Here is an 11,322-nt window from a genome sequence, read left to right on the forward strand (position 1 = left end):
CTACCACATTTCTGATATCGGCTGACTTATTGCTAGTATATATGTTTGTGCCAATCCAAAACAAACCATGCATTACAAATCGTACATCAGTGGGTAGTTACGCTAAATCAATGAACATTTCTCTGTGCTTTTCCCACCTCATTTTGCGGAAAAGTGTCATACGTCGTTTTCTTTTTTTCATGTTTATCTTCCATCAGTGCTGGACAGAAACAAATCGCCCTTTGTGCCGTATATCTGTAAGAATCCAAATGACGCGTTTACCTACTATTCCATTTCTTCCGTTTTCAACAGTCATGGTTACCTGTTTGACACATGCTTAATATATGTTATGTTTTTTGCCATTACTTTAATAATTTCATACACAATTCATTTTAAAACAAAGATGCCTCTGGTTCGCCTACATTGAGTGAGACTTTTCTCTTTTTAAGGATTGTTGTAACGCAATCTATGATATTTCGACCATGCTACTTTTGGTCATCTGGAGCGTTTCTTATACGATACACTATCATCCTCACTTCTTTATCTGTTCTTACAATCAAACACCAGTTGCTTTCAACATTTAAATCACAGTTGGTCTCATATAAGCATTGCAACTACGTTACATAACATGACGTTGCTCCGTCTTTTACAAATTTTCATTGTCTAAAACCATCGCTAACAAGCTATTTAATTTCGTACATGATGTCATTTTATGCAACGGTATCCTTTGATGTCACCATAATAGAACGAGAGATTGCACTAAAATAACAATTTTAAGCAACTTATTATTCGCGTAGCCATATAAAAAAATCAAAGTAATCCGTGATTCGTTGATTATGTTTTCATGCTTATTGGCACTTTCAAACATTATTTTTATCATGTTTTTTATCATGTTTGGATAAGTTAGAAACCTAATAGCTCAGATGGAAGCGCTGCAAAATGGAATTCAATGTGATCCGCAGTTTTCAACTCAGACAGACTGCACATTTTTCTCATCATATTACTTTTTAGGCCCAACATGAGGATATGGCGCAATATAACTCCCACATCAACTCTCTTTGTCAGTTTAGGAAACCTATATTTTTAGCACAAATTTCAAAATATTGAGGGACTATGTCAATGTATTGACACATATAGGGATAGTGAATATTAAAGTGGTGGAGCTTTGGTATGGTTTTAAGGGCCCCGTGTTAACTTGATAGTGATGAGGTACGTATTCCATATGTTTCTCACCCTCTGATATTAATAAATATTTGCTTCTTGATAGTGTCTCGACTGCTTTTACTAATGATTATGCCTAAGTCAATAGTTTAAAAAAATAAATATTGAATTATAGTCTTTGTGACTTTTAATATAAGTCATTGTAGCAGTACTTAATTTGACATCTTGTATAAAAGGGGGACACGTGCCCAGACCTTTCAGTACATAGGCCTGAACCCAAATTAATTACTCGTCTCCTTGCCGTTTAGTTAATTTAAAATAGCCTGAAAGGATGTTTATTATAAAAAAAAACACGGGGATATTTCTCCCTATTGGATTGGAAAAACAAAAACTGGGCAGACAGTTCAGACTGAGATTAACCGAACATCGAGACAGGATTGACTGTATTTTAGGACATGATGAATGGAATTGCAAGAAGATGCGGAAATAAATCCAAAGACGGCAAAAATAAAATAACTGCAGTCATGGCAGTAGCCTGCCCAAATCAATGTAAATCGGTATAGCCAAACAATGTACATAAAAATGGCAATGAATACCCTTTAAAAATATTTTGATCACCGTTAAAGTTGTGAGTTATGCAAATGAAAAACAAACAGGGTTGTCAATTCATATATTGATATAACCATATTAAATAATTCAATTTAATGTATTCATAACGTAATTTTTACAGTAAGTTTCAGAGAAAAATCAAAACAATATCACTAATTAATACCATGTTAACGAAGTCACGGTCTGCTACGTATAGGAGAATATCTATGGCGAGGTTACCTCCCCTTGACGTTTGCTTACAGCGTACTGGGAAAAAAATCGGAATATGTTTTTGAACATCGTGCACTTGATTTTACTTTGTCATACATATTTTAACAGTTCTTCATATTTTCCTTGTTAAACACAATTATATAACTTCATTCATAATGAATTTCTACAGATGCTATCAAACACAATAGTTTAACTCAATAAACCCTACATATACACGCTTATTATCGTTTAAATAATGTTGTATTACAGAATGTAGAAAAAGATACATCAATGGTTGATTTCCCCTTTCTAAAACCAAACTGCAAATCAGAAATAATTTTTATGACAAAATATTTCAACTCAGTTTGTTTATATAGAAGTAAAAGACTTGGACAGACAGCCTACTTCCCCGATCATTAAGAACTAATTGGGTCACGGGCACAGTTATATTCTCCGTCCATTTACCTGGAAGAAAAACAGAGAATAAAATAGCATTTAAAATATTACACAAATGATAACATATAATTTTAATAGACACAATAAAATATTCGTTTAATAGACAGTCTGAGCCTACAGATTTATGGAACTTAAATGCTTTTACAGCTTTCTTAATCTCTTTACATGTAATAGGTAAATTCAATTCTTTATAGGTACAATTATCACAGTTAAAATCGTGCTCTTTTTAAAAATCCTTGCATTAATTATGGTTGGGGCTGAATTTATTATTAGATATGTTTTCAAAAAATAATTTAAACTCCTAAAAACATTTTGCGTAGAAACTTTAGGCTTTTAAATGCCTCCAAAAAAGTTTGGTTTACAAAATCTAAAGCGTTCAATTCACATTTTTTTTTAAATAAGTGTTCTTTTTCTTTCGGATTAAATTTTATATTGTTTAATTGACACAAATATTCGCTATTTGCTGGAGAGTAACATATACAAAATGTCGTTAAGGCATCTTTGAATTTCTGCATTCGGTGTCACACCATTCAGCAGCTTTTAATTTAAACACTGTCTGGAAATTGATCATGAGTTTTATTTGTATATGTTCTTGAAAAAGAGCACACCAAATAGCATTATTTACAGTTCTGTTAACGGCCTATTAATCACTGGTATTTATTTTTGTTTTCAGTTGATTATGATCAGGTAATATGTCAATCAGACCTGCCCTAAAGGTATCACTAAAGTTCGAATTCCATTTATATTTTATGTCAACATTTTTCTATTGTACAGGCATACGGTATTCAGTATGCAATGAAAATTCTATATGGGTGTGGTCACTAAACTCGTTAACTTGCTTAACGCAAAAATGTTTGATATTTGAGAATTTTTTAAAATTGGTAAAAACATAATCTATAACAGAAGCACCGGTTTAAGAAACATATGTATACATTTCAACACTGGTATCCCTTAATCTACCGTTAACTAGTCAAATATTGGCTGGTCGACAAAACTCAACAAATTTTTCACAGTAACTATTACATGTCTTATCTAGTGAGGCCCGGCTGATATATTTATCAGTGACATATGATTCATCTTCAAAAGATTGATTTATGGTGTTAAAAATAATGAAATCGTGTTTAACACGCACCCGGGTGTTTAAGATACCTGTAAAGAATACTTACCCAAGAAGTCCAAAATGATTGATACCGTTTTTAATACAATCAATACGGTTTACATTTACTGTATTATAAGCTGGGGAGTTTTCATCCTATAAATAGATACCACATATATAGATATCTGCTTCATTACGAAAAAGCTTATCAAAATAAAAGTTTCATGTCTATTTTCGACAATTGTAATACCATCAGATATCGTCTTTTTATAGTACAGCACAGCCCCTCTACTTGGCCTTTTGACATAACGATGCATGAATATCCTATAACAAATACAATATGCATTAAATTTGAATTTATATCACTTATTTCATGTGCAAATGTTTCAAACAAAATCATATCATGTTAACGAACAATGTTAAAAGGTTCAAAAGTGTCTCTTTTTTGTTTTATCTTAACCTTTTAGTTTCCATCAGAGTACATTGTATTTTGAATTTATCTCCATCGATATCCTAGTCTCCGGTTAGTTTTCCGCCAATGTAGAGGGTGTTATAGGATTTTGCCTTGTTCCCGAGCTGCTTTCATTTTTGGTAACGGTCTCTACCTTTTATCGGAGTTGTTCATTTACCCATGAGTGTTTTTCCAGTGTTTTCTTACGAATTATTTCTCTATGTAAAGAGTAAATATTAACACAATATTGCGATATTCACATTTTTCTATTTTTGCCCATGCGATGCACTCTTTCAAAAGATAATGTACCGACTAGATCTTGTGCAATTTTTATTTTATCAACGAGAAATGATCTCAACTTTACCTCTGTGTCCTCTTTTTTCTCTTGGATATTGTTAAAAAGCGGTTATTTCGCGTAAGTAGGTTATCTCGTTATGTAGGTCATTTTTCTTTTAATGTCGTTTCGTATAAAGTGATTTGATTTTTTTTGTGAATGAACGAAGTCAATATATTCAGTTTTATCTTATTCATTATGAAAGTCGTCTGCTAACAAATAATAAAGAAAAAGTTGACAAATATATTGGCGCGCCAACTAAAGTCGGTGCTGTTGTTTTTTTGTTTGTTTTTTTGTGTTGTTTTTTTTTTATAATTTTCAATCAAATATAATAGATTTATGAAATATTAACCATATTGTAACGACGAATGTTATATTAATATTTCTCAGTCCGTAAATCGGTGGTAATACCTACAAGGACATGTATATTTGAGAGAAAAAATGAGCATTGCTAGAAAAAAGCGATGGTTACAAATGTTCAAGGATAACCGCATATGATATTTATCCTGTCTGTAATTTATTTCTTTTTCTTTCAATCAGATAGACCATAGACCGTTTAATAAACTTTATCACAAAAAATACATGTTAAAATGACTTATACCAATACATTTAATATGAAATTGAAATTTGTGGAAATATCGGGAAGTTGATGTATGAGAAGTTAAGAATATCTGGGTTCACACCAAAATTTCTCATGGACAGATGCATTCACGCCTGAAAAATTCAAACGACAATTATTAAAGCCAAATGCGGCCATGGTTCATACATCTCTCCGGACGATTAAGCCGTCGGTGAAGAACATTTCTCTTAACATTCCTATAAAAAATAACTTATATAACTATTTTTAATAAAATAAATCCGAGTCCAATCATGTTTACAGTCATTGTAAGTTTCCGTAATGAATAGTACATACGAACATATTTCAGTGTGAATTATGCACGGACGGAGGCAAATAAGTACAACAAGTTGGCTAAAATACAATTCATGAAGGAAGTTTAAATAATAAGTCAAATAAATCAATAGTGGTACAATGGGTCTGTTCTGTGTCAATTTTCAAACTTATCCGACGCTATCAACATAAAGTCAGTCTCGAACGGAAAAACGAATTTATTTGAATAAAAGATAATTAAATATGTACATAAATGTACCAGATACAATTTTGGCGATTGTCAGTGGCAATAGACCCTGTCTAAAACAAGTAGGAAATATATGCAAGATGTGTTATTTTACTGACATCATATACTTTTATTAAGCAAATAAGAGTTAGTATGAATTACGATGTCAATTTTTGCAGTACATTAAACTCGTAAACATTCGAGGAGCCTATCTCAATCATAGTTATATGGTGGTGTTGGTAGTTTTACTCGGGATCACGGTATAAGCAACACTGAATTTACCACAGCACAGGTCACCCACTGCATCGTACCTAGGCATGCTGTTAAGCAGTTTACCAGCACTTATTGCCTATGCTTTCGCAAGGATCTGAAACTTCTGCACTTACCAGAGCAGTGGTTTAGTGCAAATGACCGTAGACAACATTTAATGATCAATCACAACGAAAGTGACATGTACCGTCCGGGAATCGGCCCGGGTAGTCAGATTCACAGTTTAAGCTTTATCTTATTAGCTAATCAGACGGTTTATACACCGTAGGGAACGTGTTACAGTATCGCGTTTTTCGGTTACAGTATAGAATTTTCAAGATGGAGGATTATTTATGGGAAGAGAGGTAGGTGATTTTTATTCAGGTCCATACAACTAGTAGTTTAGTTTCTACAAGATGTTTTTGTGCTTTGCTTGTAAGGAACAAATCCGGTATCTAGTCATATATTTCTTCAGACCCTGCACCGCAGATTTATCGCTATATTGTCCCATAAATAGGCAGATTTGACAGTTTGAAAACTTGAATCAAAACAACGCATTTTCCTAAATTTAAAATTATTTATGCATGCTTAAAAATTTCGAAAAAGTAGTCTTTTAAAGAAAAGTTTAAAAAAGAAAAGCCAGTTAACCTATTTTCCTGTTTTTAAAATGTTGAAAAAATAAAAAGTTAAGTTGGAAATTTTTGGCGGGGTTTAAGCATGACTGGGATTTAACCCGATTTTTTACATTTTTAAAACCCAATTTGTTACGTTTAGACTTGTTTTCATATGCGAATGTTAATAGCTTTAAATCTTTGAGATTGGGTTTTTCGTTGGTTCCCCAGTAAAAGGGGTGAATCCCTCCGTATTAAATTTGATAAAATTTAAAATTTATGCTTTTAATCTTTCTACCTAAGGTTAAATTTTTGGGGGTTGCAATCGGGGAACAAAAAACCCAAAAAAAATTAATTTTAAAAAAGGCAATTTTTAAGACCCTTCTCATCTCGAACCAAAAGCATTCAAATCAATCATGATCATGGCGTCATTTCGAATGCTTCTTTGTTGAAGTTACGATTATTTTTGTCATTATTAAATTAAAAAGTCGTTTTTCTTTTATTTCAGACCATCCTGTATAGCAGTTTCATGTTTCTGAAAAGAAAATAATATTGAAAGTTATAGAGTATAAATTAAGGTCAGACAATTACAATATCTTCTCTAGTGAGCCTGATGGAGGTTCATAATAGTGGCAGAGTCGACTTCAAATCTTCTTCATTTACTGCTGTGGTTGAAAATCCAAATCATGACTTTGGATTCTTTGTATGTGAGGAATCTATCAAGCTAATTTACGTTAAGTCGGTGGTTTTAGTCAGGTGCCGGTCGTGTCTGAAATGTTTCACAGAGGGTATCTGGGGTCTTTCTTAACACTAAAGCAGGAATGTTTTCACATGACCTTAGTGTCGTTGAAACTTAAAATCCAAGAAAGCCAAACGTAACAAAAAAGAGTTAAACAGAATCCCTTAAGAAATTCCAACACAACAAAATTTAAAATGTTTACAAACCCTTTTAAATACTTACAAAATACATTATGGTAGATGGAAATTCCAACATAAAAAAATTTAAGTTTGCAGTATTGCGCACTTAAATACTAAGTAATCATTCTTAGGGTATTGTCTGCTTGTCAATTGTGTCTTTTGACAGCTTATCTATGGTATGCAGGCTTCATAACCTCCGATCCCCTCTCAAAAATTCATTTTGTTTAGTTTCACTCATTGTATTCTCGTTTAGGGCACACGCAATTTTTTTACCTGGGGTAATATGCCGCTTTTCATAGACTGGCAATAACGTGTCACATTGAAGGTTCATGATAACCGCCATATGAACACATCCACAGATGTTAAAAAATCTGAAGTGTACCAGTTCATGTTAATGTGAATTCTGCTGAAAGCCGGTGTTATGAGGCGTGGACGGTAGCTGCAGTTACCACTACCGTCCCATGAACAGGTTAATTTAATCATCTGAGCCTGCAACATGTTCATGTTTTTCGTGTTGAACTTTAGTTAGGATTCTTTTTTCTCTATTTTATTACTATAGACATCATTATAATGTGGTAATGAAATCAAGCAATAATCTTTCTTCTCTCAATACAATTCGATAAAAGTTACTGTTGTTGTCGTGAAAACAGTCCTTACTGAGGACATTACAATTCTGCAAAAAGTCTCAATCTGAAACTTACAGTAAGAAAAATAGGAAACTGTAACTTTTCTGCTGAAGAAAAAAAAGTAATACAACCTTTCAAGAATGTATTAAATAGAAAGGTATGAGTTATTTTATAAAAATAATGGATACACGAAACTTTGTTTGAAATTTGGCAAGTATCTAAACTGTACAGAAAATCTGGGTATAAACTGTAACAAAAATTGGTCGCTAGGTCTATGATGTAACCCTTCAAAAATTAACCTCGCTCTATACTGTAACATTGTTTTATTTTTTTCAAAAACGCATTTTACCAACAGGAAAATAGGTTCAACTGGTCATTTATTTTTTTAGGCCACTAAAAAAGTTATGAGTATATGTAGCTTGACATCAAACAAATTGCAACACAAGCTTTCTTTAGTATTTTGCAATCAATATATAGCATGGACCTTGTAGTAAACCTAAAAAAATATACCTTCGGAAACCTTGATTTGGCAAGAAAGTTACGAGACTGTCCCAGGCATAAAAAATCGTAAATATAAATAATCGTAAATATGTTTAATATGTGGTGACTGTCTTGTCTTTTCTCTGTTATAGATTAGGAGTTTTTTTAGCCAGCTGTTTGGTGTTCATAAAAATAGAAATTGCAATGAATAATAACAAGGTTTGGCCTCTTTTTGATTATTTTATTCACTTGTGACAACAAAATTATTACCCACCCCACTCATAATAATAATAATGGCAAAACGTTCGAAATTGCATTATCTTAAAAATACCTAATATTTACAAATTGAAAAAAGGTTCAAGTAATATTTATATCACATAAGCCTTATATAAATTAATTTAGAGAAAACATAATCCACTTAAGAGCAAAATGTAACATACTTACATCAATTACATTGACAAAATTATTCTAAGCATTTTTTTAACTATTTTTGAATAATTTATAAAAAATAAAGAAAACAACTTATTACAACAAACAATGATCTGGTAATATACCAAAATTTCTGAAATAACTCCATTATTTAGTATTTTCTGTTCATTTTAACATTATGTACTTTTACCGAAAAAGTCTCATCCATCCAAATATTACCCATAAAAATTTATGCAAACTATCACTTTTACATGGATTTTTATAGAAAAAACTTCATCTATCATTGCCAGATGGTCCAACTATCTATATTGCACAACAATAAGTTAGTGAAAAAAAAAATGCTGGAAAAATGAGCTTAGTTATGTCTTATAAGTTTTCAAAATTTTAAGAATTTTATAATGTTCAAAATGCCAATTTTTCATGTATCATTTAGGTTGCTTAAAAAATTTTAACCTTTGAAATTGAATCCATACTCTTGTTTAAACCTATTTATGTTTTTTCCTTAGTTATATAAAGAGATATTTAAGTGATCTTCCAATCTCTATATCTCTCATAAGCTTCATAGTTTCGACGCACCTAGTCCACATTAAAAAAAAGTTAATCCTTTCAATAACTTTCAAAAGTATGCACAGTGGTTAAAAAACTTTCTCCTGCGTTTTCATGGTCTTTTCACAGATTTACAAGTCGGTGTTTGCACTTTTCATAAAAAAAACGTCTTGAAATGACTTTACTTTACAACAATGGTGGTAACTATTTTACTGTCAAGGCCATTTACGCCTTTTGATTCTTCCCTAGGACCTTTACTTCACGCTTAAAGTGTCTTGTTTTACTTAAACATGAAAGTCGAAGTTTCAACTTTACTGACAACATCGCCACGAAATTTTATGTTCTTTCTGCAACTTACACAGTTATTGTCTAAAATAAATATACGTTCAACATTTTTTTCTTGTTTCTCTGAACTTCTAATCATATTATGGTCTCTTGCAGTTTTCTCTTCTCGTCGTAATGATAACAATACTCTTTTCTATCATTTTTCGGCTTTACATCCAGTCATCTTAAAATGGAATTAAAAAGAGATTACAATAAAAAACATTGTCTGGTCTTAAAAAAATAATACTATTCATCAAAATAAATTTTACCCAAAAAGTGGAGTCCTCTTCAGGAAATGCATAAATTTGGTGCACTATAGAGCAAAAACGTATGTTCAACGTCAAATACAGCTTTCATGATCACAGACTCAATCAAACCATGCCTGTAATTTTCAGTAAAGTTTTGCTGTTTTTAAGCTTCCGCGGGATCACCTATTTTACCAGATATTTATAGATGTGAAGTGCTGTGTTGGCAGCCGTAAAAAGTTGTCCCGTACTTCACTTCAGTATTGTTATATTTTTTCTGGTCCTTCCGGATCATTGAATCAAGCACTTTAAAGTGTTAAGAATTTAGTACCGCTCAATCCGGTGCTAGGGGGCATGAGGGATGTTGCACCTTTTCATTATCCGTCATATACAGACTCAATCAAACCGGCTCTGCAATTTCATGTAAATTTGCTTTTTAATGCATCTGAGGGATCACTTTTTTACCAAGATATTTAAATTACCATCTGTAACTGTTATTGACGAGAGAAACAGAATTAAATAAAAGGAAGGCATTTCCCTGTGGTCACATGGTTGTAGGTATGACAGGGCTTTCATTTTTTGGCTTATCAAAAAAAGCACCCGAACTATTTAATCAATCACTGTCTTCATATAATTGAGTTATCTGTTCGGTTTAGGCCAATACTTTCAATATATCACAGACCATATGCTGTAGTTTTCATAAATATAGGACGAAAGCATAAGGAAAGGAAAACAAACAGATAGACAAACCCTATTAAAGATAGGCAGATGTTAACAGTATCTCAGAATCAAGTTTTACAACTATCAAATTTCATTTTTTGGTAAAGACAAAAACAGAGAGCCAGACGGACAGAAAGGCAGATAGACATGTTTTTAAACAGAAAGACAGACGGTGTAGATGGACATACAGATATCTATACTAGCACAAACATCTCTGATTCATAACGTTTGTATTGAAACTATCTTATCTCATGTGTTTGTAAAATTGTACAACGAATTTAACACTCAAAATGGGGATCTATTACCACTGGCAAAGCAACAGTTAACTCCGAATATAGCTCCTCATCAATATTTGTAGCACAATTTAGTTAAACCAGAGACACAGATAACATGTTATCCATGTCTCTGGTTAAACCATGGAGCTCAACAACAATTTGAACTGCTTACTGTGACTGTAAAATAAGTTTTCTCCCTTTTTTTGCGAATCACAATTTTGAAATTACATAATCATTGTAAATTATGTATCTGTTTTTGACTCCCCTGACATCTCATATATCACTAGTATGTTAAAAAAGATAATATACTCGTATCAACACTCAGTATTACCTTTCAATTCTTATCTTCCAAAATGTTATTAAAATGAAAACATAGTAGCTATCATACACACAATGACATTTTTATACCAAAAAACTAATGATCTGTTAATAAATATCGATGCATTTAAGATTCTAAAATTATTAAACAATTTATTCTAGATTTCGTGCATTGTTTACCCAAAAACGCT

The sequence above is a fragment of the Ruditapes philippinarum genome, unplaced genomic scaffold, assembly GCF_026571515.1.
Source record: "Ruditapes philippinarum isolate M1 unplaced genomic scaffold, ASM2657151v2 ctg5578_1_1_1_1, whole genome shotgun sequence".
Taxonomy (NCBI): Eukaryota; Metazoa; Mollusca; class Bivalvia; order Venerida; family Veneridae; genus Ruditapes; species Ruditapes philippinarum.